A 7,204-nucleotide genomic window follows, 5' to 3' on the forward strand; every position below is an offset into this window, starting at 1 on the left:
GGAACCGACTTGCTGAGGACATCCCACCACCTACAGTGGTGGTTAAAGCTACCTCGGTGCAAGTTCAACTACCGTCGAGGGATCGGGTTTCATGCCCAAGCCTAATGAAGGTTCAAGCAACGATAGTTCCTTCATCCATAACAATCTCGAGCCTCGATTCTGAGGTCCCTATATCGTGCTCCCAAACAGAAGGGAGTGGTTTGGACTCGGCACCTTTTTCCAGCTAGGGATCGAAGAGCACCTCGATCATCCCCTCTAGCTCCACCCTGCAAGACTACAAAGTGGCCTGCGAGTAGTTTCAAAATTTCCTCCTTTCGATGGATATCAATCTGGTAGGGGAGTAGAATCTAATCGAGCAGCAAAGGGACACTATTGTCGCTTTCACTCGAGTAAATTCTTCAATCACTTTTTTTCCTATCTTCCCTATGCTTCGCTTGTTTTTTCTAACCTAGTCAATTTTACAGGTCAGTCACTATCTCGCCATGTTCTATGCTCAACAAAAGTAATTGAGACAGAGGTCTCAGACACTCATAAGGAGTTCGAGGTGTCCCTTGCGAGGGCCAATGAGGCCAAGGCCGAAGCAAAGTGCCTTAAAGAGGTACTAGAGAAAGCTGAAGCCGCCCATACGATAGTTGAGGTGGAAAAGAAGGAGGCCAAAGTGGTAAGGGTGATGAGGGAAGTGGTGCAGAACAAAGCTGAATCTGCATAGAAGAGGGCCGAGGTGGCATTAAAGAAGGCCAAGACAAATCTTCTGGTGGAGAGCAAGAAGCATTGAAAGTCTGATAAGAAGCTTGCCAATGCCAGTTGGCTGGTGGTGGCAGCATTTTGGTCCTCTTCAGAGTTCACCCAAAAGAAGATAAACTTCACCAAGGAAGCTTTTTCCTAGGCCAGGATGTACTTCAAGAGAGGATAGCGGCACACCTTCTCAAACTCGACCTTTCCCCCTTGGATAAGGATGAGGTGGAGGAAGATCAGCAGCCAACCAAGCCTATTGCCGTGGAGGTGCCCCAACCGACATTAGTGGTCATCGAGGAAGCCCAACCACAGGCGGAATCGCTGGTCATCGGGGAGGCCTCACCTCGTCTGGAGCTAATGAGCATTGGAGATTCCTACCTTGGGGGCCTCTCGGATCGAGGTGGTCAATGCTGCCACTTAGACTCTGACCTTGTAATATTTTCCTTTTTTTCGATGTAACAATAGAGTTTTTACTTAATGGTAAAAATCTTTTACCTTCAAAACTTGCTTATTAACTATCGTTATGTGATTCGCTATTTCTATCCATAGCCTAGTCAATATGAACATTGCAGTCAGATTGCTCTCCATGCCGAACCACTTTCACGGATCGAGGCATTACTTATCCGAGAGCGCATTGAGGCCTTAGAGAGAAAGATTCATTCGTGTAAGGGAAAAGCTTCCAAAGCAGTTCGAAAGGTTTCAAAAAAGGAGAAAGAATGTGCTAAGGCTTATGCAAAAATAGACCTCCTAAGGAAAAGCATTAGATTAAATGATAAAGTGCATGTCTTGGAGAAGGCTCAGTTGCTGAAATCATGCAGGATGCAAATAAAGCTGTCAAAGAGATGAAGTGGATCACTACCAAAAGGCTTGATCGCCTTCGCAAGGACCTCCACTTCGCATGGGCACAAATCATCACTTTATAGTAGCTTTTAGCCTCTAGAAAGGTGATGGAGGAAGCCAGGTGGGGTGGTGCCAAGAAGGTTCTTTGACTCTGAAACAAACTTCGGGTGGAAGAAGAGAGGGTGGCTTCTTTGCAATGTTCGGATGTCTATTTATTGTCGAAGGCAATGAAGCTTTAGTTGGATCTTGAGGAAAGTGAAGCAATGGCCCATCTCATCGAAGACAAAGTGAAATAAATGGAGGCAAAGCTTGCTATGGGCCAGGTCAAATATGTCCAAGGCGCACTAAAGTCAGCTCTAATGGCTTACGAATCTAGCTTCTCAAAGCGTAAGTCCTTGGTTAGGCAATTATTTTCAGGAGTTGATGCTAACCTTCTCGTGATGGCTCCTCCTAACCATTCGAAGCTCAAAGTCATTGTCGACATGATGAATGATGGAGAACTCTCCTTCATAAGAGGTGATGAAACTCCCAAGGTTCCCATTCCATTATAAAAATTTTTGAATTTTTATTCTACCGATCTGGTCTGTAGAAAAATTATAGTTTGTAGCCACCCAATGGTCAGCCTTTTCGAAATGAAAAGCTTCTCCTATTCTTGTATACTATTTTCATTCCTTGTTTATGCGGATTTTTATGCCATCGCTTTGTGTTTGTTGATCAATTCTATCCTCCCATATTGTTAGGTTAGTCGTGGGCATCTCATCGCATATTTCCACTCCTTTCAGGCATTGGGGCAGCTTTAGGAGCACTTTTGGGGTAATCATATCTGAGGTGCCTATCTTAGGGATGGAGCACTCTCGTGGGGGACCACCATCGCATACCTTAATGGCCGTAGCTTCCTTCCTGCAGCTATGTTTGATGGGGTGGCAAAGCATCTTCTCACCATGGTGGGCTTCGTTAGGATGAAGTGCTTGGAGATATGGCAAGCTTTGTCATGATGATGAGATGCTTGGAGATATGGCAAAGGGTCTGGAGACATGGCAGACTTCATCTTTGTGATGAAGTGCTTGGAGATGTAGTCTGCATGCACGCCATAACTTATGCTTGCAACAGAGCCATAACTTGTGCTTATGGCAGATGACCCCATGGTGAGTGCCACTATTGGTTGTGGTCCGAGGTCTCTTGGCTCAGATAGCTTGGGGAACTCCATCCTTCATGTAGTATAGTCCGCTTTGCCTAAGTGCTTACATGGGGGCCTTTGGCTTCAGGTGCTTAGTACACAGGGGCTCATGGTTTTGTCCCTTAGGCTAGGGCCCAAAAGGTGCCTCCTGGGAAGAAGTTCTCAGCATCATTGTTTCTTTGGATGACTTGGTAGGAGGTTCAATATATGTACAAGGTTTTAGAGATGAAGGAGAAAAGTTTCATTGAAAGAATATTTTTACATTCATTGATAGTACATCCAGAGATTATTCGAATTCTAGGGCCATTGTAGTAGGGATCCATCCAGCTGCTTCAAATGGTAAGTCTTGGGCCTAACAATCTCATTCACCTGGTAGGGGCCTTCTCAATTCGGAGATAATTTTTCTTGCTCATCTAGGTGCGACACTTCAGCACGATGCAAAATCAGGTCACTGGCCCTGAATTTTTTGCCCCTGACGTGGGAGTTCTAATATCGTGCAACTTTATGCTGATAGGCCACCATCTTAACGTGAGCCCCCTTTTGGACTTCTTCAAGTAAATCCAAGTACACTCCAAGTATTTTCGAATTACGCTCGGGATCATATATAGTTTTTGACCAACGAGGAGGGTATCCCGATCTTTACAGGGATGACCACTTTGATTCTGTAAGAGAGGTTGAAGGGGATCTCTACGGTGGATATCTTCTAAGTGATCATGTATGCCCAAAGTACACGATGAAGTTCGTCCGCCCATACCCCCTTAACTCGATCCAAACAGGCCTTTAGGCCTTGCAAGACGTTCATTTGGTCACCTCGCCTTTCCCATTAGCTTGGGGGTGGCCCATTGAAGTAAAATGATGCGAAATGCCTAGGCCCTGGCAAAAGTCGACAAATCTAGTGCCACTAAACTGACGACCATTATCAGTGACCAACACCTATAGAAGGTCAAAGCAGTATATAATAGACTTTCAGATGAAGTCTTTAACTTTGATTTCAGTAATATGGGCCAGTAGCTCGACCTCTATTTACTGGTGAATAGTCGATAGCAATGACTAGGAACTTTTGCTGGTCTGATGCTTGGGGGAATGGGCTAAGAATGTCCATTCTCCATTACGCAAAGGGCCAAAGGGCACTTATTGGATTCAGCAGTGCAATTGGTTGGCATTGGATATTGACATTTCACGGGCACCAATCACATCATTTCATTAGGTTGGCAGCATCCTACTGCATCATGGGCCCATAATACACTTATTAAAGAATGTTATAGGCTAACGACCTACCTCTCAAGTGATTTTCATATATTCTTTCGTATACTTCTCACAAAATATAGTCAGCTTCGAAGGGATGTAGGCATTTGAGAAGTGGTAGAGAGAAAGACCACTTATACAATTTATCCTCACAAAGGACGTAATGAGGTGTCTGATACTTGACCTTTCGGGCTTCTCCTGAATCTGATGGCAGCATCCCATCCTTGAGGAAACAGATGAATGGATCTATTCAGCTCAACTCATTATCAGTTTGTAAGATGGGAGTGAGTTCTTCCACATTAAGCCCTCTTATGATCTCGAAGAAGGAATCTCAGTGTAGATCCCCTAGCACTGAAGTTGCCAATTTGGACAAGAGGTTGGCCCTTGAGTTCTCCGACCTACATATTCGTCGAATGTCAAAATTGATAAATATTGGGATGTGACTCTTTATCTTTAATAGGCACCTCTTCATTCTTTTCTCTCGGGCTTCATAATCTCCTTTCACCTATTCAACTACCAACTACGAGTCAATATAAACTTTCAGCTCCCGCACTCCGAGCTCCTTAGTGATCTTCAGCCCATCGATGAGGGCTTCATACTTAGCATCATTGTTGGTGGCTGAAAACTCAAAGCGTAAGGCATATTCTGCATTAGTTCCTTTTGGTTCAATGAGGATTAGGCCCACTTCCGATCCGACTGAGTTTGATGACCCATCGACATGATGATCCACTACTCCTTGGGTGCTTCGACCTTGGGCTCGCCTTCTATGACAGGTTTGCCCTCCTTAGCATGTCCTTCTGGGATTGTGCATTTCAAGATGAAGTCAATCAGTACCTGTGCTATGATGACGAGGAGAGGTCGAAATTTTATGTTGAATTCGACAAGCTCTATCACCCACCTAGCCAATCGACCCATCCATCTAATCGGTGCAAGACTGACCTAAAGGGCTGATCAGTCAAGAGTACCATGGTGTGCGCTTGAAAGTAAGATTGGAGCTTTTAGATGGAGATGATCGAGGCATAAATCAGTTTTTCAAATTTAGTGTATCTGATCTCAGTGTCTTGAAGGATTTTACTAACATAGTAGATCAGCCTCTAGACCCTTCTTCGCATACGAGCATCGAGCTTATTGATACTAAAGAGACCGCCAGATAGAGGTCCAATTTTGGTTTGGCAAGGAGCGATGGTGAGTTGAGGTAAGTTTATAACTCTTCAAATATCCACTAGCATTCTTCTGTCCATTTGAAATCCATTGGATGCCTTAAGGTCTTGAAGAGCGGAGGACAATGCTCTACTGATCTGGAGATAAATCGATTGAGAGCAACTATCCTGGCAATTAGACGTTGGACATCCTTTACAAACTTTGGAGGGTTCATCCTTCGGATGGCTTTGATCTTTTCTAGGTTGGTTTCAACGCCTCTATGCGAGACCATTAAGTCAAGAAATTTTTTGGAGGTAACACCGAATGCACATTTTATCGGATTCAATTTCATTTGGTACTTTTCCAAAAGTGTCAAAGGTTCCTTTAAGATTGGTAATATGGTCCCCCGATGTCTGGCTCTTAACTAGCATGTCATCCATGTATACCTCTATATTCTGATTGATCTATTTTTTGAAAATTTTGTTCATCAACCACTAGTAAGTGGCACCCGTATTTTTTAGCCTAAAATGTATGACCCTGTAATAGAAAAGACCTCGATCAAAAATAAAAGTAATTTTTTTCTCATCTTCGGACGCTATCCAAATTTGGTTATAATATGAGAAGGTATCCATAAAGGAAAGAAGTTCATAGCCTGACATGGCATCCACCAGTTGGTCGATCCGGGATAGAAGGTAACTATCTTTTAGGCATGTCTTATTGAGATCGGTATAGTCTATGCAAAATCACCATTTTTCATTAACTTTTTTCACAAGAACTACATTTGCAAGCCATTTTGGATAGATCACCTCTCTGACAAAACCACCACCAATCAACTTGTCCACTTCTTCAGTAATAGCCTTTTATTGTTTGGGCATGAAGCTCTACTTCTTCTATTTGATGGGTCAGTAGAGGTAGTCTATGTTCAATCAATGCACCATTATCTTTAGGTTGATTTCAGGCATATTTGCACTTTTCTACAAAAACAATTGTCATGAGGTCATCCATGGGTTCCGCTCATTCTTCAGTCAGCTCATCACAAGTATCCAACCTCTCGATAGGGAGGTCGGACAAAGTTTTTGCTTTTTAGAGGGCAATGGCATAACAATGTTAGGCCACCACCAGGTCCCCTCGAAGTTCTCCGACCCATTGGTTGGTGGAAAACTTTACCAATAAGTGGTAGGTCGACACCACAGCTCTCAAAATATTCAGTCCTGATCATCCTAAAATGGCATTATATGCTGAGGGCGCCCTACCAACTAAGAAACTAATGTTCACAATAAATTGCTGAGGCTCCTGTCCAGCTATGATCGATAGGGTAATAACTCCTTCAATCGGTACGGCATCGCCGGTGAAGCCCACAAGGGGGGAGTCGAGCCTAACCAGCCAATCCAAAGATATTACTATTTTGGAGAATGTATCATAAAACAAAATATTGGCTGAACTTTCATTATCTACTAAGACACAATATATATCATAATTTATGATATTTAAAAATACAATACTATATCATTATATGAAAATTGGACTTCCTCCACATCATTTTCGAAGAAGGTGATGGCCTCCTTCGACTTCTGTCATTTAGCTAACCTACCGAGGCCCTTGATGATAGTTGATTATGCTAGTTACAGATCAATTTTCTACAGATTGTTCTTGCCAAGGTAGTTCCTAGCATCGAGGTGCTCCTGATGGCCCCACTGGGCCATCTCTTGTGTGGCGGATGAAATGATCTAATCGGCCCCATCGAATGAGCTTCTCAATTTCTTTCTGAAGGTGAATATAGTCTTCGATGTCATGATCATGGTCATAATGGTAGAGGTAAAACTTCTCTCAAGCATGGGTCTCGGGTCGGCACTTCATCCTTTGTGTTCGGAGGAGCTGTCTCCTAATCTTCATGAGTACCTGCATTCTGGAGGCATTCAGGGGGTATAATTGGCAAACCTTTTTGGGGGGACCGATGCCTCGATGGTGGCATTGTCGATGGGGACTCCCAGACCGTTAGCCCCAAGGAGGAGTCCTAGATCTCCAACACTGAGGTGGGATTCTAGACCACTGCCAGCCCCTCAAGGG

The sequence above is a fragment of the Elaeis guineensis genome, chromosome 6 (assembly GCF_000442705.2).
Source record: "Elaeis guineensis isolate ETL-2024a chromosome 6, EG11, whole genome shotgun sequence".
In the NCBI taxonomy this organism is placed as follows: domain Eukaryota; kingdom Viridiplantae; phylum Streptophyta; class Magnoliopsida; order Arecales; family Arecaceae; genus Elaeis; species Elaeis guineensis.